Source organism: Phoenix dactylifera, unplaced genomic scaffold (assembly GCF_009389715.1).
Source record: "Phoenix dactylifera cultivar Barhee BC4 unplaced genomic scaffold, palm_55x_up_171113_PBpolish2nd_filt_p 001200F, whole genome shotgun sequence".
Lineage (NCBI taxonomy): Eukaryota > Viridiplantae > Streptophyta > Magnoliopsida > Arecales > Arecaceae > Phoenix > Phoenix dactylifera.
The window spans coordinates 36,185-58,100 of NW_024068535.1; the positions used below are offsets into that span (position 1 = coordinate 36,185).

The following is a 21,916-nucleotide window of genomic DNA, read 5'->3' on the forward strand; positions in this document are numbered from 1 at the left end:
TGGGGCTGTGTTGTAGATCCGCCGCAGGGAGTGTCATCTACTGAGGACTTTCTGAGCCAGCTGAAAGAATCCTGACGGAGTCCAAGCTTCTTGGAGTGGGGGGGTCAGATGCACCTATATGGACTATCACATTTGGCTAGACAGGAACAACAAGATATTTGAGGGCAAGATAGTGCATTCTGGAAAAGTGGCTGATAATGCCTTACTCCATACAATGGAGATCATTGGTGGTGCTGCTATCACCTCACCTGGGTTGGCCAGGGATATTTGGGGTTCCCATCTAGATCATGTAGTAACCAAGACTATCCTTGTATCCTGAGAACCCTCATCCCTCAGCTTTCTTAAGGTCAACTTTGATGGTAGTATCTCTGAGGAGGGAGGCAACAGTGGAGTGGGCTTTGTGATCAGGGATCACGAGTCTAGGCTGGTGGCGGTTGGAGGACGACACATATTTGATGAGTCTGTTAGTGCCACAGAGTTGAGAGCAGCTTGGGAGGGTATTACTTATGCTAGGACTGTGCTGAGAGTGGAGTGTAACCACCTCGAAGGGGATGCTACAATGATGATCGGCTGGATTCAGCAGAGTATTGATAGGCACCGATGGGGTGTCTGGCATCCGCTACTACGTGATATGTGTGAGCTTGTGAGGAGGCTCGTGGTGTTCTAGGGCCACTCATGTGTTTCGAAAAGCGGACAGTGCAGCAGATTGGGTCGCTTCCTTCGCGGCACACCATTTAGGAGAACTCCTATAGGGGAGTTTTGAGTCCATCCCTTCCCCCCTTCGTCTTCTTCTTCTCTATGACTCTTATGGGTGCACTCATGCATACATAACGTGAGGTACCGATGTGTCAAAAAAAAAAAAAAAAGTAGAGGGCCCCTTATGGCCTTACACTCTTGCTTCTCTCTCTGCCTCCATGTTTCTTAAGGAAAGGTCCTACCACATGATGCAGTCCAAATCCATTGCTAACTATGGAAAAGCATTTTGTGATTTTGAATGCTCTTTATGACTTTGAAGATGGAAAAAAAGTGCCAGGATCTGTCTAGCTTGGTTGCAACATTTTGTGTATGGATTGGTAGTATTATAGCTGTGTTAGATTACGATAGAGATAAAGATCCCTGTACTTGGTAAGTAATATAATTATATATATGTTTATTATTTAGTACTGTTGGATTTGCAATGTGTGATTTATATTGATAGATTTGATTTGGCATGTGATGGTATGTTTTATATGATTTCTGATACGAATATACTTGCATGATAGTATATGTATCTGATATTTTCTTAGAGAGAGGTCTGTTTCCGAAAAAATTCTTTCCTTTACCTTGGCCATGAAATGCCATGGGATAACCTTTTCCTATTCTTCTCTTGCTTGACATGGGTAAACAGTATTACCAAGCATTATCTCAGTTATTTAATTAGTTTCCTGGCCCTTCTTTTAGAGTAATTACTTTTCCGTGCTTCCATTCATGAATTATATTAAAAGGCTTCTTGTCTATCTTTATTTTTTTTAGATTCATGCATCTTTGTTGAAATAGTGTACCTGATAGCTATATATTTCTATATCATTTTTTTAAGTATTTTATACTTATTAAATTTTTTTATTATTAAAAAAAGATCTTATTCACTAAATTCGCCTTAGGCCTCCAAATGCATTGGGCCGCCCGTGCTTGCATTGACCAAGACCAACAACAGTAATGCCAGCCTTTCTCATAAGCTTCATCTCCTATGCGCTTTGATGTAATTGAGAGATGGCAAAAGCTAACAATAAATAATTGATATAGCCAAAGGAAGAGTTTCGGTGCACAACTATACAGTCTATACTACAAGACATGCTGCTTCTCTCTCATTTATAACAAAAAACACCATGTTATTACCTGTGATTAATAAACCGAGAAACATTCCCATATTTTATGGCATCGATCACACATGGTTCGATCTCTTCCCAGAAAACTCTGGCTCCATCAATGTGATCATCAATATCGTACAAGTAGCTGCATCGATCATGGTCTTACCCCAAAATTTTGGAGAACTTAAAAGGCTTCTTAACAAATAACAAGACAGATTTAAGCACAAGAACAAATGCGATGGAAGAGTAGAACCTTTCATCTCTTCTGTTCCCGTCTCCTCGTCGTTCAAAACCTTTCCAATGTACTCGCACACACACTCCACTCGTATTCCAACTCCGATCCCCCCCCCCCCCCCCCCCCCCCCCCCCCCCCCCGGCCGGTGTATAGAAGCGGAAGCTCTTATCGATTCTTTTATTTGTTATAGGGACTGCCCAACCCTATAATAAATGACTGCTCAATCCTATAACAAATGGTAGGTGATATTAAGGAAAAATGAACTTTAACCAATGGAAGAAAACCGCATGCCCTCCATTCATGAGTTTAATCAAATTTTTTTAATCCCAAGCCCATAACAATTTTGCCAAGATTTCTCATGCTGAAGGCAACACCAACAAGAACAAAAGAAACAGGTTTGTTCAGATGTAATCAAGTAGAAAATACAAAACTAGCAAGAATTAAATGCGCAGGATTCGGCCGGGGTTGCGATCAATTCTGGAGCTGAATATATAATACGAGTGTAAGGCATGAAATAATTTACCATCTGAGGCTGCTATTTGTGCTTTTTCTTATGAAACGTTAAGATCTGAAGCTACACCTGCAGAGGCTGCCGCGGTTCTGCAAAAACTCTTCAAGATCATCAGTTTTGCTTATCTTATTCATAACATGTGCAATTCATATATATCTTTGGAAATTGTTCCGGCCATGTTATGTTTACTCAATAGGAATGTGATAGAACACCCTAACGAGGTCAAGTTCGAGAGACTAAGAAAGGTATTTTTTGGCTACTAATTCATATGGTACGAGTGTTCAATCCCATGCCCATAACAATTTTGCCAAGATTTCTCATGCTGAAGGCAACACCAACAAGAAGAAAAGAAACAGGTTTGCTCAGATGTAATCAAGTAGAAAATACAAAACTAGCAAGAATTAAATGCGCAGGTTCGGACTATCGAGTATCTCAAAAGATCAAGATCAACCTCAGTGGTTAATTAGAAGTTAATTGGAGGATAAATTGATCACAGGATTATAATTACCTTTCTACAAAGATCAAGAGTGCAATCATATTGCCTACGAACATGCAAGAACAAACACTTGCAGTTGAATACAATGATATCTGAAATTTTAATCTCTCCATAACAAACGGGCGGATTAGCTCCTTTTTCATTTTTTTTTTTAAAATAGACATCTTGATTTTTTAATAGGTTGTATCATCACACATGGAAGAGAAGCAATCTCATAGCATATAAAGGACAACTCTCATTGCATACGGTAGTTTGTGGTTCGTTGAAGTTTCATGGCAAAGCTTCGAGTGGAAAGGGAACAATTTTATTTAACAGAAATCGCAGACCATTAACACAATCCATGAGCATTGACGAGCTGCATCTACTGCCATCAAGAAAATCGTATGAATACTATCACGACAAATCAAGAAATCGAAAACTAAAACTTCAGAGGCTGAAACCACCAAATGCAATCACGCAAAGAAATTCTCCCAGCATTAGAAACTGAGTCAGATATCATTTTATGATGATGGAGGAAACATGGTTTATCGCAACCCAATCCTCGCCACCATTTTCCCGAACTCTATCACGAAATGTGGCAGGCATAAACACCAGCTCCAGCTCTTTAAGGGTAGTGACATATCTTAGTCCTTGTGGAAGCATCTTCAGTGCATTACAGTCAACAATAGACAGGTGGATGAGACCAGGCATCGCCCCCTCCTCCACCCTCCAATTTTCCAGTGCCCTCAGACCCTGGAGATGCAACCATTGCAGCTGCAAGAAGCCACCTGCAGAGCAGATCATCTCTTTCCCTGCATATGCCCCAAACCTCAAGCGAAGGACTCTAAGGTTTTGCAGCTTCTCCAGCGTTGCCATTGGGTCCACTTCTAGATTAGATCCCTGCAATGTGAGCTTGGTGAGGTTCTGAGGGAATTCATTGCTGTTGGGTAATTGTGGCCTCTTTGACATAGGTCCACTTAGACGCAAAGCATGAAGGTGCTCATGTCCTGATAACGCCGGAATGATGTCGGTGGGGATCAAAGTTCCTCGGAGTCAGGGGCGGCCCAAGCCTTAGGCGACCTAGGCGGTCGCCCAAGGCCCCGGCTCGAGAGAAGGCCCCGCGACGGCATCCTACGCTCTACCCTCCCAGCTCCCGCTCCTAGCTAGTAGCTAGCTACAGACTACATCAGAGGGTAAGGCCGCAGCCCGCAGGACGGCAGGAGCCAACGGCTACCTCGACAAGACGCAGGTCGCCGGGTGCTCCACTGTCCACTCCTTCTCAATGGCTTAATCCGATCCCATATTCCCATCGGCCATGATGCCATCGCCCATCATTCCTCTCTGCCCTCTGGCTCTCTTTAAAATCTTCATCCTGCTCCACTCCTCCACTCCTCCTCTGCTCCTCATTCCTATTTCCTCAATCCTCTTCTACTCTGTGTCTCTGTTCGACTGTTCCGTGAAGGTGAAGCCGTGAAGGTGTGACTGCCTGCCGGCTGCCGCCTGGGTCGTCTACTCGTCTCCTCCTCGCCTCCCCCCGCGTGGCCGCGCCTCCGCCAGTCCGCCTCCCCGCCTCCTCGGGCCCCGGCATCCCGCGACCGTCCCCGCCTCCCCGGCATCCAGGCGGTTCCGCCGCCCGCGACCTCCTCGGCTCCTTGCCTCCCTCCCGCCTCTCGGGCCCCCGGCTCTCGTGAGGCCGTGACCCCGTCGCCCGTTGGCCCGTCCGGCTCAATCCAGCGAGCCGGCGAGGTCGTCTCCTCCGCCTGAGCGCCTCCCAGTCCCCGGACCCCGCCCGCGGCCTGTGCCGTCAGTCCGTCACTCCCGTGAGCCGTGCGCTTTCAGCTATGCTATATAGATGCGCTACCTTGTGAGCCCGTGACCTCCTCCGCTCCTCGCCCGCCCCCGGCCCCGGCTCCCGTGAGGCGTGAGGCCGTGACGGCAGACGGCGTGAGCGTGACCTCCTCGCCTCCCTCCCCGGCCCCGGCTCCCGTTGTCCCGTGACCCGTCACCCCGGCGGGCCCGGCCGTCCCCTCAGCCCTCCCGTCCGTCTCACTGAGACTGAGAGACTGTCAGTCTGTGACACTGACAGTGACTCAGTGGGACTGTGGGTGGTGGGCCTAGTGGCACTGTAGCACTAGCACAAGCTGCACAGCATATGGTGTGATCCTTCTAACCCTCCTTTTGTTGTTTGATTATATTTTCGACATCCAGTGTTTAATTTTCCTAATTTTATTGCAATTTCTATAATTTTGTTACAATTTTTCTCTTCTATTTTTTCTCTTTTATATTTTAATTTGTTTGTAGTAATTATCTTAATTGTTTTGTTTGGTAATATAATTTTTATATTCAAATGTCTAATAGAAAATATGAATGTGGATATGAAAAACTTAAAAAAAAAGAAAAATCGAAAAACTCATTCAATCTCAAAAAGGAGCTCTAGATAAATTTGTTATGACAAACAAACAAAACACTACATCAAGTTCAACTCAGGAATTAACAACTGAACAAGCACCTAAAATAGAGCTAAAAGATGACATGAAAGGAATGAAACAAAATGAGATTGACAACCATATTCATGGTGAAGAACATAATGAGAAATTAGATGAAGATAGGATAAATAAGAATAGTGTAGAGCTTAATGAAATTAGTTCTATTTCTACAAATATATACGATCCTGGTCAATGGAAGCAAATCGATACAAGGTTGAGAGATCTATTAGTAGAAAGAGGTCCAATTAGAGATTATGATCTTCATTTTCCTAAGGATGAAAATAATAGGCACTTCTCTACGCTACATTACATTCGTAAATTACCTAATGGTGAAAAATATGATAGAAGATGGTTAGTGTATTCGAAGGAATTGGATAGAGTATATTGTTTTTGTTGTAAATTATTTGATTCAACACCTAACACGAGTCACTTAGTCAATGAAGGAACTAGGAATTAGAAAATCTAGGTATTATGATCAAAAGTCATGAAATAACTAATGAACATATTACTAGCATGAATAAATGGATTAATTTAGAAGTGAGATTATTGAAAAATAAGACAATTGATAAAAGTCTCCAAGAACAAATAAACCAAGAGAAAGATCATTGGAAAAAAGTATTATTGAGAATTATTGCTGTCGTAAAAAATCTTGCAAAAAATAATTTAGCATTTCGGGGAAAGAATGAAAAGATTTATCAAAGCAATAATGGAAATTTTTTAAGTCTTATTGAAATGATTGCAGAATTTGATCCAGTAATGCAAGAACATATTCGACGTATTCAACATGGTGAAATTCACAATCATTATTTAGGTCATAAGATTCAAAATGAATTGATTCAAATGTTAGCATCTGAAATTAAAACTATAATAATTAAAAAGATTAAAGAAGTAAAATACTTTTCTGTAATACTTGATTGCACTCCTGATGCAAGCCATCAAGAACAAATGACCCTAGTTTTAAGATGTGTAGATACTTCAACAAGTCCAGTAAAAATAGAAGAATATTTTTTAGAATTTTTAGAAGTAGATGATACCTCTGGAAAAGGCCTTTTTGTTGCACTTATAAATATAATAGAAAAATATAAACTTGATATTAATGATATAAGAGGACAAGGGTATGACAACGGGTCTAATATGAAAGGAAAACATCAAGGTGTACAAAAAAGATTATTAGATATAAATTCTAGAGCATTTTACACACCATGTGGACGTCATAACTTAAATTTAGTATTATGTGATACTGCTAACTCATGTCCTAAGGCTATATCTTTTTTTGGAGTAATACAACGAATTTATACCTTATTTTCTTCTTCTACAAAACGATGGAAAATTTTACAAGATAATGTATCTACATTAACTCTTAAACCTTTGTCACAGACACGTTGGGAAAGTCGTATTGAAAGTGTCAAAGCAATTAAACATCAAGCTCCTAAAATAAGAGATGCATTAGTTCAATTAGCGGAAACTAGTGAAGATCCTAAAATAAAGAGTGAGGCTATATGTTTAGCTACATATGAGATTGAAAATTTTGAATTCTTGTTAGGCATGAATATATGGTACGATATATTGTTTGCTGTTAATTCAGTTAGTAAGAACTTACAATCTGAAGACATGCATATTGATGTTGCTATAGATCAATTAAAAAATCTTCTTTCTTATTTGAAAAGTTATAGGAAAAATGGATTCATGAATGCTTTGAATTCATCTAAAGAAATTGCAAATGAAATGGAAATAGAACCTATATTTCGTGAAAAACGTGTGATCCGTAGAAAAAAACAATTTGATGAAAATAGTAATGATGAAACAACAAGATCAGCTGAAGAATCTTTTAGAATTGATTACTTTTTGTATATAGTAGATCAAGCTATTTCTTCAATTCAAAATAGGTTTGAACAATTCACCATATATGAAGATGTTTTTGGTTTTTTGTTTAATTTTAGAAAGTTAAAATCTTTGAATGAAGAGAATTTGAAAAAGTGTTGTCTTAATCTTGAAAACTTTTTAAAGCACGGTGAATATTCTGATATTGATGGTCTTGATCTGTTTTCGGAGTTAAATGTTTTAAAAGAAGTTTTACAAATAGAAACTAGTACCCCTATTGATACTTTAAGTTTTATTAAAAAAACAGATTCTTTTCCAAATGCATTCATTGCTTATAGGATATTGTTAACAATACCTATAACAGTTGCTTCTGCTGAAAGAAGTTTTTCAAAATTAAAGTTGATAAAAACTTATTTGCGGTCAACTATGTCACAAGAAAGATTAAATGGATTAGCTATATTATCGATTGAAAATAATATTTTAATGAATCTTGAGTACAAAAGTTTGATTAGTAATTTTGCATCTCAAAAAACTAGACGGATTATTTTTAAATAAATTTTTAAAGTATTTTATACTTATTAAAAATTTATTATTATTATTATTATTATTTTAAAAAAAAGGCCTCATTTAGTGAGTTCGCCCTAGGCCCCCAAATGCATTGGGCCGCCCCTGCTCGGAGTGCTAATGAAACTAGAGAACTCAGGTTCTTGAGTGAATTAAACAGCATCATTTCATCTAAATCTGAAACATCAAGGATCGTGAGGTTCTGAAGGTTGGTCAGTTGTGGCAGTTGCTTCTCAATCCATGATCCACCACGTACTTCCTTCAAGGTCTGCAGATTCTTTGCAGCACAGATCTTTCTTGGGATCGGGATCGCGCAAGCCCGGCTAAAGAATACATGCCTTAGTGAACGAATCTTCCAAAATGCATCAGGCAAAGACCTTACAGGAGTCCGCCTTACATCAAGAGTTTGTAGATAGCAAAGATCTCCAATGGATGGTGGAATATCTGACACCCTGGTCCTTCTCAGCCCCAAATATCTCAAATGGATTATGCTTTTGATTTCCTCGGGCAGCTCCTGAAGTGACGCCCCTTCCAGATCAATCACTCTCAGTAACTTCAGACTGTGTAGCCTCAGGTCTACAGGGCCAGTGCTTGCATGCCAATTGAAGCCTACGAGAGTGCGCAGGAATTGAGAAGAAGAATTAAGAGACTCCAGTACATGATCAGCACTGCAGTGGAATAAAGCCACACGGCGTGAAGCACTTGAGGTTGTCTGATCTTCGGTGCTATAAACGTCGGCAAATCGAGCCTCTTTTGCTTCCGATATGCACAATTCACGCAGGAGATCGTGAACTCGGAAGGTCTTAACACCTCCATCAGACCTCCTTTCCACAACTTGAACCACGCACCTCTGGACTAACTCTTCCAAGTAATCTGCCGCTGTTTCTTCTAAAGTTTCCCTCTCTCTTGCCGGAATGAAGCCTTCTGCAGTCCATAACCTAATCAGTTTAGAAGCTCTGATCTCTGAGTCCTCGGGGAAACAACCCAGATAGAGAAAGCATGATTTTAGGTCGTAAGGTAGGTCTTCATAGCTCAAAGCCAGTACATCTAAGCATTGTTTGCCATCTTTGTCTGCCTCCCATTTCAAGCTCTTCTTCACTTTTGACCATACGATAGGATTTTTATCTTTTTTCGATAGCATGCCTCCAAGCACAACAAGAGCAAGAGGCAAACCACCACATCTTTTCACAAGTTCTCGACCCAACATCTCCAAGTTCTCAGGGCAGCTCGTTTTAACATCTTGATTTGGAAAAACCTTCCTAAGAAAGAGTTCCCAGCTCTCCTGTCCATCTAAAAACCTTAACTCATAGGGTGGGGAATCTGGATCGGCAGATTTTGCAACATCTATCAAACGTGAAGTGAAAATGATTCTGCTTCCAATCTTCGCATCTGGAAAGGCTGGCACAATTTTTTTTCCATACTTCTGTACTCCATATATCATCCATCACGATCAGATATCTCGTCTTTCAAGAACTCATGCAGCTTCTCTTTCAAGTCATCTTCTTCCATCCTATCCAGTTCTTCCTCTGAAATTCCCATAATTTTCCTCATGATGTTCTTGAAAATCTTTGTCACACTATAGTCCTGAGAAACTGATATCCACGCATATTTCTCAAAGCTTCTCTTGATTTCGCCGGTATTGTAAACCTTTTTAGCAAGTGTAGTCTTGCCCTGACCACCCATTCCAACTATCGAGATCACGCAAAGCCGTGTATTTCTCGGATCGAGTAATTGCTCTACAATTGCTTTCCTGTCATCCTCGAAACCTACAGTATCTGAGTCATCAACATGTGGTAATATCCGCCGCCGCGCTTGCACACTCTCATCTGCATGGCTCCCCCCTGCTCCCCCACTTTCACCTATATTGGCGATGCCATATCGAGCTCTACGATCGGAGATGTCAAGGATCCTTGACTTGATCTCTGAAATATCCAAGCCAATTTTATAGCAAGCTATTAATTCACCGAAGATAAGGTCATACCTAATGACAAGGCCCCCGAAGCCTCTCCGCCTCCGCCGTCTCTCGATCTTGAGCACAAATGTTTCGACGACGTCCTCAGCGTCGCAAGCAACAGCTCTGACATCTCTCACCCAATTCTTCGCTCTCTCATCGTTCCCCTTCCGTTTGTTGTCAGCGTCCTTCAAGAAACATTGAATTCCCCGCAATTCATCTTGTATCCACTTGACTTGGCCACGGACTCCATACAAAAATTTCGGCTTCTTGGATTAGGAAGTCTCCGAGTTTCTGCACCACAAGAGAAACAACAGCCTCAGCCATTTCTGCTCTCAGTTCTCCTTCCCAAAAGGAAGTGAGATTATAGCTTCAGAAACACATCTAGATCTGCAAGATCTGCTTGCTCTAAAGGCATCCAGCCATGATTGCTGCTACAGCACAGATGGGCCTCCCCTGGATCCCATTTGTCAAGTTGTACATAGAAGTCAAAAGATTTAGTAATCGCAAGTAATGTTAAAAGTTAATGAGATTGAAAATTAAAGCATCGTGACTGTTCAAGAAATAGTGTACCAATTCATGAAGCATTGCAACTCTATACGAAGGGATGCACTGATTGAAGCATTGCAACTCTACATGAAGGGATGCACCTATTCATGTCTACATATGTCTATAAATACTCACATTTGTAATCGTTTTTAGCAGAAAAATTAATTATCCATTTTTCAAGTCTCTGTTTTCATAGGAGTGGAACTCTTAAGAAAGTTCATATTCATTCCAACAAAGTGGTATCAGAGCGGGTTTTTACCTACAATGGAGAAGCTATCGACGTCAAACTCATTAAATACTCTATCCAATTTTTAATGGAGAAAACTATGAGTTCTGGCGTATTAAGATGAGAACTCTTTTGTTGGCGGAGGGTGTGTGGAATGCCGTGGAGGCTAAATTCCAAGAACCAGAACAAGGAGTGCAACTCACAAAAGAAGCGAAGAAGCAAATAGACAAGAGTAGAATGGTAGATGCTCGGGCATTGGCTCGTATTCAAGCTGGAATTTCTCCCACAATTTTTCCTCGAATTATGTATGCATCTACAGCAAAGGAAGCCTGGGATCGTCTTTGCCTTGAGTACCAAGGAGATGAGAGACAATCTGCACTTAGATTACAAAATTTGCACAGAGAGTTTGAAATGCTGCAGATGAAAGAAATAGAATCTATGTCCGATTTCTTTTCTCGGGCATTTGAGCTCATAAACCAAATTAAGGCCGCAGGAGATAATATTACTGAACAACGTATTGTGGAGAAGATCTTAGTAAGTCTTCCTCCAAATTATGATGATTCAGTAATCTTGATCGAAGAGACTAAAGACCTGTCAACTCTCACAGTCCAACAACTCATGTATTCTTTGCATATGCATGAGCAAAGAAAACTTAGAAGAGAAAGCAGATCAGTAGAAAGTGTGTTCTCATCAAGAATACAAAACAAAGGGAAGAAGCCAGAATCTTCATGGAAAAAGAATTCTGCAAAACAAGATAGAAGTGGTCCGGCATCAGAAGGCAAGCAGTTGACTTGTAAAATTTGTAGAAGAAGCAATCATAAAACTGAGGATTGTTGGTACAAGGGTAAACCCCAGTGTCGGTTTTGCCAAAAATTTGGTCACATAGAACGTGACTGCAGGAAAAAAAGAGGAGAAGAACAACAGGCCAAGATGACAGAAGCAGAAGAAGAAAACTTTCTCTTTGTTGCCGCCATGACAGCCAAAGTAGAAACTACAGGACAATGGCAATTAGACAGTGCCTGTAGTAATCATATGAGTGGTAAAAGAAGTCTGTTTGTGGAGCTAGATGAATCCATCAAGCCAAAAATACAAATTGGAGATGGGACTTTCTTAACAGCAAATGGAAAGGCACAATCAAAATTCAAACCAAGCAAGGAAGCAAGCATATCAGAGAAGTCTTATATGTTCCTAATTTGGCAGCAGACTTGCTTAGTGTGGGATAACTCATGCAAAATGGATATTCTCTTTCTTTTGCCCAAGATAAGTGCTTGATATATGACAAGCATCAAAGATTGCTGGTTTCTGTTCAAATGACAGAAAAGAGATGTTTTCCTTTCTAAGTTACAACAAACAACTCTGGATTAGTAGCAACTGAAAATGAATCCGAGCTATGGCATAGAAGATTTGGCCATCTAAATTACAAATCTTTAAAGCTTTTGAAGGAGAAAAATTTTGTGCAAGGACTTCCTTATATTGATGACCTGAAGGAAGTTTGTGAGAGCTGTGTTATGGGCAAGCATTCAAGAGCATCTTTTCCTGACAAAGCAAAATGGCGTGCAAAAGCCCCTCTTCAATTAGTTCATACTGACATTTGTGGCAAGATGTCAGTCCCTTCCCTTGGAGGTCATTTCTATTTCTTAACCTTTATTGACGATTTTTCTCGAAAATGCTGGTTTTATTTACTTAAGGAGAAGTCAAAAGCTTTCCAAAAGTTTATAATCTTTAAAGCAACAGTTGAAGCAGAAAGTGGATATAAAATTCAGACTCTAAGATCAGATCGAGGAGGCAAGTTTACATCAACAGAATTTAATGAATTCTGTCAAAAAGAAGGCATAAGGAGGCAACTGACAACTGCTTATTCACCGCAGCAGAACGGTATAGCAGAGAGAAGAAACAGAACCATTGTTGAAATGGCTTCCTCCATGCTTAACCAAGCTAAATTACTAAAGCTTTACTGGGGGGAGGCGGTCAACACTGCAGTTTACATTCTAAATCGATGTCCAACGAAGGCTATATATGACAGAACACCTTTGGAGGCTTGGAGCAATCAGAAACCAAGTGTGGAGCACTTAAAGATATTCGGATGTGTTGCTTTTGTGCAGGTTCCAAAAGAGAAGAGAACCAAGTTAGATCCAAAAAGTAAGAAGATGATGTTTGTTGGTTATTCAGCAGAGTCTAAGGCCTATCGTCTGATTGATCCTGAAAACAAAAAGATTGTGGTAAGCCGAGATGTGATCTTTGATGAAGATCACTTCTGGAGTAATAACACAGCAAGGCCATCAACAGAGTATATGCCACAAATTTTTGAAGAGTAGGAGGGCGATGATATTTATACAAGGTCACCCACTGGAACTCCTACAGGAACCCCTGTTAGAGCAGACTTATCAGCGGGTTCTCCTAGCTCATCTACAAGGGACTCAAGCTCAAAATCTCCTCCTAGAAAGTTCAGATCACTACATGAAATTTATGATCAATGTCAAATGATGTTGATTGAACCTGCTACATTTGAAGAAGCCGTGAAGGAGCAAGTTTGGCAGCAGGCCATGGAAGAAGAGATCAATATGATCAGCAAAAATCAAACTTGGATTTTGGTTGATAAACCAAAAGATCGAGCAGTGATCCGTGTCAAATGGATTTATAAGCTTAAATTAAATCCAGATGGCACTGTTCAGAGACATAAAGCTAGATTGGTTGCTCGGGGTTTTACACAAAAGGCTAGAGTTGATTACACTGACACTTTTGCTCCAGTTGTTCGTTTGGAAACAGTGACACTTGTATTGGCTTCAGCAGTTCAAAGAAATTGGCAAGTTCACCAAAAGGATGTGAAATCAGCTTTTTTGAATGGAAAGATCAAAGAAGAGGTCTACATACAACAACCCCCCGGATTTGAAGTTCCTGGAGAAGAGAAGAAAGTCTGTAAATTAAGTAAGGCATTGTACGGTCTAAAACAGGCTCCACGAGCCTGGTATTCTGAGTTGGACAGTTACTTCCTCAAGAACAAGTTCAGAAGAAGTGAGAATGAACCAACTTTATATTTGAAAGAGGAAGGTAATTCTATCATATTGGTTGTTGTTTATGTTGATGACCTTATTATTATAGGCAACAATGAACAGAAAATTGGAAGATTCAAGGAAGAGATGAACACAACATATGAGATGACTGATCTTGGACATCTCAAATATTTTCTTGGCATGGAGATAGATCAGACAGCCGCAGGAATTTTTCTGTCACAAACTAGTTATGCAAGAAGACTTCTCAATAAGTTTCACATGCATGATTGTAAACCAGTGGACATTCCTTTACCAGTTGGAAAGAAACTGAGTAAATCAGATGGATCTCTACTTGTAGATGCCACACAGTATAAAAGACTTATTGGGAGCCTTCTCTACTTGACTGCAACAAGGCCAGACTTGATGTTTGTTACTAACTTACTTTCTCGATATATGCAGAATCCAAGGAATATGCATTATGGAGCAGCTAAACAAGTTCTACGTTACTTAAAAGGAACCCTCGAGTTTGGAATTTTCTACAACAACAAGAAGCAGTCTTCTCTCTCCGGTTTCACAGATAGTGATTGGGGGGGAAGCATTGATGATTCAAAAAGCACATCAGGATACTTGTTCATGCTAAGTTCGGGAGCCTGTTCATGGCTTTCAAAGAAGCAGAGTGTTGTTGCTCAATCCTCTGCAGAAGCTGAATATATAGTAGCAGCAAAAGCTGCATCACAAGCTATATGGATGAGGAGAATGCTTTCTGACATTGGGTTACCACAAACTGAAGCTACTGTTCTTTATTATGATAATCGATCAGCAATAGCCATTGTTGAGAATCCAGTTCATCATGAACGCACCAAGCATATCAAACTAAAATATCATTTTATTCGTGACGCTGTATAGAAAGGCAAAGTGAAGCTAAAGTACTGCAAGTCAGCAGAACAACTTGCAGATATCTTTACAAAAGCACTACCTCGGGACAGATTTTTTCAGATAAGAGAAAAGCTCGGAATTATATCCGGCAATCTCATTATGGGGGGAGTGTTAAAAGTTAATGAGATTGAAAATTAAAGCATCGTGACTGTTCAAGAAATAGTGTACCAGTTCATGAAACATTGCAACTCTATACGAAGGGATGCACCTATGATTGAAGCATTGCAACTCTACATGAAGGGATGCACCTATTCATGTCTACATATGTCTATAAATACTCACATTTGTAATCGTTTTTAGCAGAAAAATTAATTATCCATTTTTCAATTCTCTGTTTTCATAGGAGTGGAACTCTTAAGAAAGTTCATATTCATTCCAACAAGTAAATGGTAAACACCTATATATTTAAACGGTAGTGGTTTGACCAGCACAAGTAATCGCAAGTTGCAATTTAGTAAATTTCTTACGTTCCTTTCCAATCAAATAATAAGTAATCTCAAGTTGCAATTTAGTAAATTTTTTACGTCCTTTTTAATCAAATCTAAGAGTCTATTTGCATTGTTGTTGTTTCTGTATTTTTATTTTTCCACGAGAGTCTATGAATCAAGATGAAGTGGTCCTTGATGACAGGAGAAAACATTCCCTGCAATGAAGTATCATTATTGTTCCTTAATGAAAAATATATTAAGAACAGAAAAAAAAAAGTTTTCAAAAGAAGTAAAGATTACAATGACCTTCAAATGTAATTAGAAGGAGATTTAATCTAAGCCCATAGTAAATTTACAAATATGGGAATAATGCATCGAAGTCTCCTTTTTTTTTTCGAATATGAATGTATAGAAGTCATTACAACTTTCAACAAAGGCCAATAAATACTGAAAAAAAAATTATACCTCCATTGTATAAAGCGCGGATCGAGGTGTTGTTTGTTAATTTTATTGTACAATGATTGATTCGAGCGGGACTTGCTAATCGGGTTGGTCGAGCTAGATTCGTGCTAGGCTCAGCTTAAGATGCTACATCATTTTATCAGAAGCGGGATTGGCCTCACTCAGTCTTTGGATCTACCTTCTAGCTTCCAGACCACTACTTATCCAGTTTCAGGCTTCTAGCCCAAACCTCTAGTTTTGTGGAGTTTCAAAATTTGTCCATCATTTGGGCTTTTCTGGGCAATATAATTCTTAAGAAGTTTACATGTGATGTACCAAGCTAACCTAGACATCACTTCCGCATTTTCACTGGTATAGCCCCGCATTTACGCACAATGGTGCAATAAAGAATTCTAAATATGATGTGACGACAAGCAATTAAGCCCATTTCACCTCAAGTTTGCCTCTACTTTTCTCTTAGAATTTGTAGGACCGTAGCCCCTACGAGGCCTAGCAAGAGAAGCATGAAAAATCGACTTGGTTTAGAATATAGAACGAAGATTGAGAGGCGTTAACATCCCTTCTACTAATTAGCCATGTGATGCTCGCTTGCTAGGTTGAGCTGTGATCAGACTTAGAAAAATAGGCCGACTGTAAAAGAGTTGGTTGATGCGCTATGCAGCAAAAAATTTAAGCATGGAGACTAAGGTATGGTGGTCGGTGGACATTTTTCATCAGAGGTAGACAAGATGAGAGGAGAGGATGGATTCTTTTTGTCCAATGATGGAAAGGCTAGAGAAGGCAAGAAGCTGATAGTTGGCGTGGGGTTGTTAGGTTAAGGGGTGGGGGCCTCATTAGTGGTCAGTGGCCGATGGCCTAATAAGGTAGAGGGTTGTCTAATGGAGGCGAGGAGGCAAGGAGGAGAAGCTAACCCTAACTGTTGGTGCCTGTTTTCCTTAATTAGCAATGAAATGAACCTGAAACCTTAAAAGATATCAAATAGCTCGATCTAATTCAAAAATTTCACCTAATTAGACAAGTCTAGCATGGATCACCATAACTATTTATATAATAGATATAATATTTATTAATTTAAAGAATGGGGTTTGGGTCGGGTTGTTGCAAACTCGAGCTCGACCTATTTAAAGGATGGGCTTAAATTTTTGGCCTAGTCCAACCCACCGAGCTGAAAAATCAGGCTCAAACCAGTCCAAAAATGTATCCGGCTTGGATGGGCTACCTGACGGTTGAGCAGGTCTAAAGTTCCAGCACAATGATATTTTTTTGGAAAAAAAACAATATTTCATTTTATTTTTAGAAGATACATAAAGGGCTTTGTGCCAAGGTCGATCTTTACATGAAGCCGGTTTCGGCAGCGGCCCAGTTTTATAGGAGTTCGGTCAGACCGGCCAAGCCGGTTCTGATAAGTACACTGATTTCCCGTTTGGTGCACGGTTTGCTCAAACTCCTATAAATAGGGGAAAGCGCACCCCTTTTCTTCGCGTCCTATACCTCCTCCTCTTCTTGTTCTAGGGTTTTGCCCGGGCTTAGGGTTCCGCCGGGCTGCCGTTTTCTCCCTCCAAACAACCCGATTTCTCGATTCGGCGCTTCTGATTCGAGTAAAGTTTTCATCTTTTATCTTTCTTTTTCTTTTTCTTTTTTTTTTTCGTGTTCGAGGCATTGGATTTAAGAATGGAAGTAATTCTTAAAGTTAGGACTTGAGAGATTTTAGGATCTTGATTCTTTGTAGAAGTCTTGCACGAAGCACCCCGGGCTTAGCTGAAGAACTCCGTGACGACGGAAGCCCCAATGCTGGTGCCAGATAGATTCGCCGTTCCTTGTTGCAGTTCTGTTCACGAATTCCTACGACCGATCTGTGTCAATGTAACGGCTAAACTTTAGATTTTTTATGATGTTTCTTTCCATCTGTTTGTTATCTTTTGCCTCTCCACACCTTTAGCTTTTTGAGGTTTCGTTCCCCAGTGAGTCTAGTCATGGAGGCATACAGCGAAAACGGCGGGGTTAACGTGGGGGCTTACTCCTTTTTCCATGGTTTTGCCTCTAAAATCTCTCGCCACAACTAGGTGCCCAACAAAAGCTTGGAAATTTGTATTTATTCGCCAATATCACGTGATGAGCTAAAAAAGATCCGAAACCCTTTTTATTTTTTCCCTTCAAGTGGATATTGTTTGATGCCTCTATAAGTTTCTCTAGTATCTATATTGGCTGTTGATGATATTTTTGCGATCAGGATACGAGGGAAAAAATGGATTGAGTTTTCCCCTTTGTGGAGGGGGTACTATATTTTTCACTTAAAATGCTCTACTCTTGGCAATGGATATAACCTACCTGCGCTTCTGATAATTGTTCATGAAGCATATGAAAAGAATGGTCGAATTCCTTGATATGGGCTGATGCGACAAAATGTGCATATCTTTTTAGGATTTGCTTTTAATTTTCTAGAAAAAATTCAACTGCTAGGATAATGAGGTATTCTATTCTTCTATTTGTTTTAGACTCATTGTGATGCATTGTCTGCGATGAGAATCTAGACAGCTTCAAAAACGCCAGTTCTGCTTCAGAATGATAGAGGAAGCTGTTCTGAGCCTCGGTACATTTTAGATTACCATTGTTTTTTTCTAGTTTTTCACCTAGGATCGTTGATTTTTTGTTTTCTCACATCCATCTGTTTGAACTGACTTTAGCGGGCTCTGATAGCTGGAATTGTAATTTTCCCAGCTGCCTATGATGATATCTCCAAGTTTATGAGGTGTAGATAGCTTCAAGTCCCTGTTTTACAGGGAGAACCTGCTTGGAGCTGCTACATTCAAATGACATCAGTGGACTTTTCTGAGGTATTGTTTCTTTTTTGACCATGATGTTATCTTGATGTGCATGAATTATAGTGATTAACAAAGTACATTCGGGCTGTTTCTAAACTCTTATTTCTTTTATGTATTTAATATACTGTTTTTTTAATGAAAAATATTGAGGAGTGATTTCAGCTGGACGTGATGGTAGAAGCATTAGCCTTTTTTGCTTTTTAAACACTCACTTTGAAGTGTATATCTTGTACATAAGTATTTGGTCGTTGAATGGTAAGCCTTTTTTGTGAAACACAAAACTTTTAGCTTTTTGCCACTGCCAATGATGATTTGTCTGCAAAATGGATGTGTTGTGGAACCAAGTCCCTGCTTGCAGGGAGAACCTACTTGGGGAAGCAGCAGTTAACATGACATCAACAGATATTTCTGAGGCATAGAGAATTATATGTTCACCCTTTGAATTTTCTTTGACTTTTCTTTCACTGTTAAGAAATTTTTGGTGATGCTACTTGCAAGCTATGTCTGTAATTCTTATGTACACTATCTATACAACACACTACATGGCATAGGGTACATCTTCAGAATGGAAGGCGAATATACTTTGTGCATAAAACAATCTGCAGCTCTACCTTTCCTCCTAAAGTAAAGGCCAACTTACCCTGAACTAAATCCCCAACTCAAGTTTTAGCTCGGTCTGCATGTAATATTTTAAACTTAGGCTACATGTTCCACAGCATTCTGTCTTTTACTGATATGTAACGTTTTAGATTATTTTAAACTCAATATCTTCAAATAATTAGTGGTGCTCCCAAGATTGATAAGGTTTTGAAACAATAATATTTGATAATTAATCTTTTTGCTTCTTGAGTTACAAAAATATAGGGATTATTCTTACTTGTATTTTGCTTTTAACTAATCATAGGACATGTTTCTTCTATTTGGCTATAGTTGATATTGGAGGTTCTACATTGTTCCCATGTCTAAGTAAATCTTTTCATTCTGAGGTTATCATTGGACTAACATGTCGACACTTCAGCTTTTTTGCTTCTCTACATTTTTTTGGTGGAGCTTATTGATGGAACATGTGAACCTTATTGTTTTGTTGTATGCTTTATTGGTCGCGTTCTCTATGATGTTGAATTTTGTTCTCAAGGTCTCTCTCTCTCTCTCTCTCTCAGTATAGAGCTTATCCCTTCTTTTCCCTCTTGATTTTTAGGTTTTTCTCCGTTTTCTCCTGATATTATGTGGTAGATTTTATAATGATGGTTAGGATTTGCGCTACATGTACCAAGGTTAGGGTTTTGGGTTGCCCTGGTCTTGAAGTTGCCAGATCTGGCTGTAGCTATATGAATCAAGAGAAGAGGGAAGAAAACTGGTCGGCTTGTCCTCCTTATTGTTGGCAACCCGCTTACCAAGCTTCCCACATTAATCGGTTCTTAAAAAGTAGCGTCCTATTTTATTCTTTTTTATTTTTTGTGAGAAGGGCAGAAGAAGGATATGGTGCATGTGTTAGCCATTTTTAGAGGACCTTCTCACACAGCAAGAGCTATCCATTTTCTTTGATTTTTTAATGTTTTTATTAATTTTTCAAAGTGATGATAGCTCGGCCATTATCCAGGTAAGCTGCTTTTTAACGGTTGCAGATTGTGTCATCAATGCCTACATCTGAGTCTTATTTTCTTTTAATCTGTCGCTCTATTGGTCCATGCTGTTCTCTATAATCTGCAATTATATTTTTGCTCTTATTTTCACTCTATTTGTTTTTTGAGGAAATATTTGTACTTTTATATTGATTTATTAGTTTGTAGCGTTTAATTTTTTAATTACTTTTTTGGTTGTGTATTGCTATGAAACATTTTGGTGCTTCTATGTTTTGGACTTCACACCTAAGTGCAACTAGTTTGATCTGGGATTATGGCTGATATGCCACCCATCAAATTAGAAAGAGGTTGCAGAGTTTAATTACTGTAGAAAGAGCTTTATAAAGATTTTAAGTAGGTGTTAGATTTGTCTTTACCCTGTTGCTGATCATCAGAAAGATTGAAAACATACGGTCCTGGTATTTTGGATTGGGCTTTCAATCTCAGGATCGAAATGACACAAAGTCTTGTACTGCAGCAAATTCTTGAATTGTCAACATGATATCGCTGATATACTGGGACAACTCATTGTTGCTTACTGGGTGACAAGGACTAGAGTTTCATAGTATGTATTAGTCTTTATTAACATCTTGTAAGGACTGAAAACCAAGTGTGACTTTTTATTATGTAGATCTTTCCTTTGTGATTGCAGTGAAGATTTATATATAGATATAGCCTAAAGTTACTTGAATGTCTGCAAGCCTCCAATTCTTTCTAATTGTAGCCATGTTGAGAGCTTGTAAACATTTGATTTATTTATTAAATGAATTTTAGCTTGTATTTACAAGATATGGTGTTGGCCACAAAGTTGGCTGGTTGGTTGCCTTTGCTCTGGATATAGAAGTTGCGGAGCGAATGGGATAATTGGTTGGTTGTTTGCCTTGCCCCAGAAGATGTGGATTGAAATACCAACTTGAACAATGCCTTTCTAGAAAGGATGTTGGATTGAATGGAAACAGTGATTTATTAATGGCAGAAGTTAGCCGTGCGAGTCACCACGGAAAGAAAATTTTGAATCTTTGATCTCAGAAACCCTGACAGCATGCAATCTAGCTGCATAGCTGCTCTTCAAAGGTGCCTCCCACTGTGTAACAGACCCTGAGAGCGAAACTTTTATGCGATTAGTTTAAAATTCCACACATTTCCTTTTGTTGTGTTTCCCATGGTAAATTGAATTTGATTAGTTTAACATCAAGGCGACATGTGTATGTTGTGAATCCGCTGGGCTGAACTGACCCATTTTGGTGGCTATGTCCGCGGTTGACCCGTTGTTAATGAAGTACATAAAGATCTAAAAGTAATGGAAATTAAATTAATAAATATAAAAACAGACCCTATAATTAATTTTAATGTCAATATATAATAAAAAGAGCTTACTTCTTTTTTTCAAAACTTGGCATGTTTATTTGATAACAATTTGTATCACAATTATATAATTATAAAGGTTAAAATGAATTTATTTAATTTATTTCAGTTAATTATATAATCTTGATCAAAAATTTTTTTAATAAGGCTGTACAATGCACGTGTAGCACCAATGTGTTAGAAACATTTAATTATAAAATTATAAGTTACAACGGTATATAATAGTATAGATAATTAAGGCCTTGTTTGAAGAGCTTTTAGAGGGGCAAAACGTATTTTCTGATCCTTGAAAAGTACTTTTGGATGAAAAAGAATGTTTGATAAAAATTTCGGAAAGTTGTTTCAGCTTTTTCAGAAAACTGAAAATTATTTTTTAGATGAAGCTCAATTTAGTTGTTATGCCAAACCTATAGAAGTTTTAGTTATTAAAATATTAAAGCTGTTGTAGGTATGTAAAAATTGGATTGAGGTTTTTACTATCTTTTTGTTATAATAAAAATTGATTAAAAATAGTTGGTATAAAATATAGTTATTAATTTTGATGTGACCCTACCTAAAAATATTAGTGGGGGTTCAATGGGTCGGCTGTGACCCACCATGGGTTTTAAAACATTTCTTCATTTTAA

At 39.1% G+C, this 21,916-nt stretch overlaps 1 long non-coding RNA gene, 5 other non-coding genes and 1 pseudogene across 9 annotated transcripts; 6 read left to right on the forward strand and 1 right to left on the reverse strand.

The window, feature by feature from the left end:
- Positions 1-3,267: 3,267 nt before the first annotated feature.
- Positions 3,268-10,217, reverse strand: LOC103696877 (annotated as a pseudogene).
- A 6,730-nt stretch (positions 10,218-16,947) lies between these two features.
- On the forward strand, positions 16,948-20,714 carry LOC103696878. Of its 4 annotated transcripts, XR_005509631.1 has the most exons (4): positions 16,948-17,079; positions 17,211-17,886; positions 17,977-18,071; positions 18,200-20,714. It is a non-coding gene; the product is annotated as an uncharacterized LOC103696878 (long non-coding RNA). The 4 variants fall into 4 exon arrangements; XR_003383401.2 differs by having other exon boundaries at positions 17,211-18,071; positions 18,166-20,714; XR_602474.4 differs by having other exon boundaries at positions 17,211-18,071.
- On the forward strand, positions 17,216-17,359 carry LOC120108153. Its single transcript, XR_005509641.1, has one exon. It is a non-coding gene; the product is annotated as a small nucleolar RNA snoR134 (small nucleolar RNA).
- Positions 17,790-17,874, forward strand: LOC120108151. The gene has a single exon (XR_005509639.1). It is a non-coding gene; the product is annotated as a small nucleolar RNA U36a (small nucleolar RNA).
- On the forward strand, positions 18,202-18,317 carry LOC120108155. The gene has a single exon (XR_005509643.1). It is a non-coding gene; the product is annotated as a small nucleolar RNA Z278 (small nucleolar RNA).
- On the forward strand, positions 18,604-18,718 carry LOC120108145. Its single transcript, XR_005509633.1, has one exon. It is a non-coding gene; the product is annotated as a small nucleolar RNA Z278 (small nucleolar RNA).
- LOC120108147 lies at positions 19,619-19,713 on the forward strand. Its single transcript, XR_005509635.1, has one exon. It is a non-coding gene; the product is annotated as a small nucleolar RNA snoR109 (small nucleolar RNA).
- Positions 20,715-21,916: the final 1,202 nt, after the last annotated feature.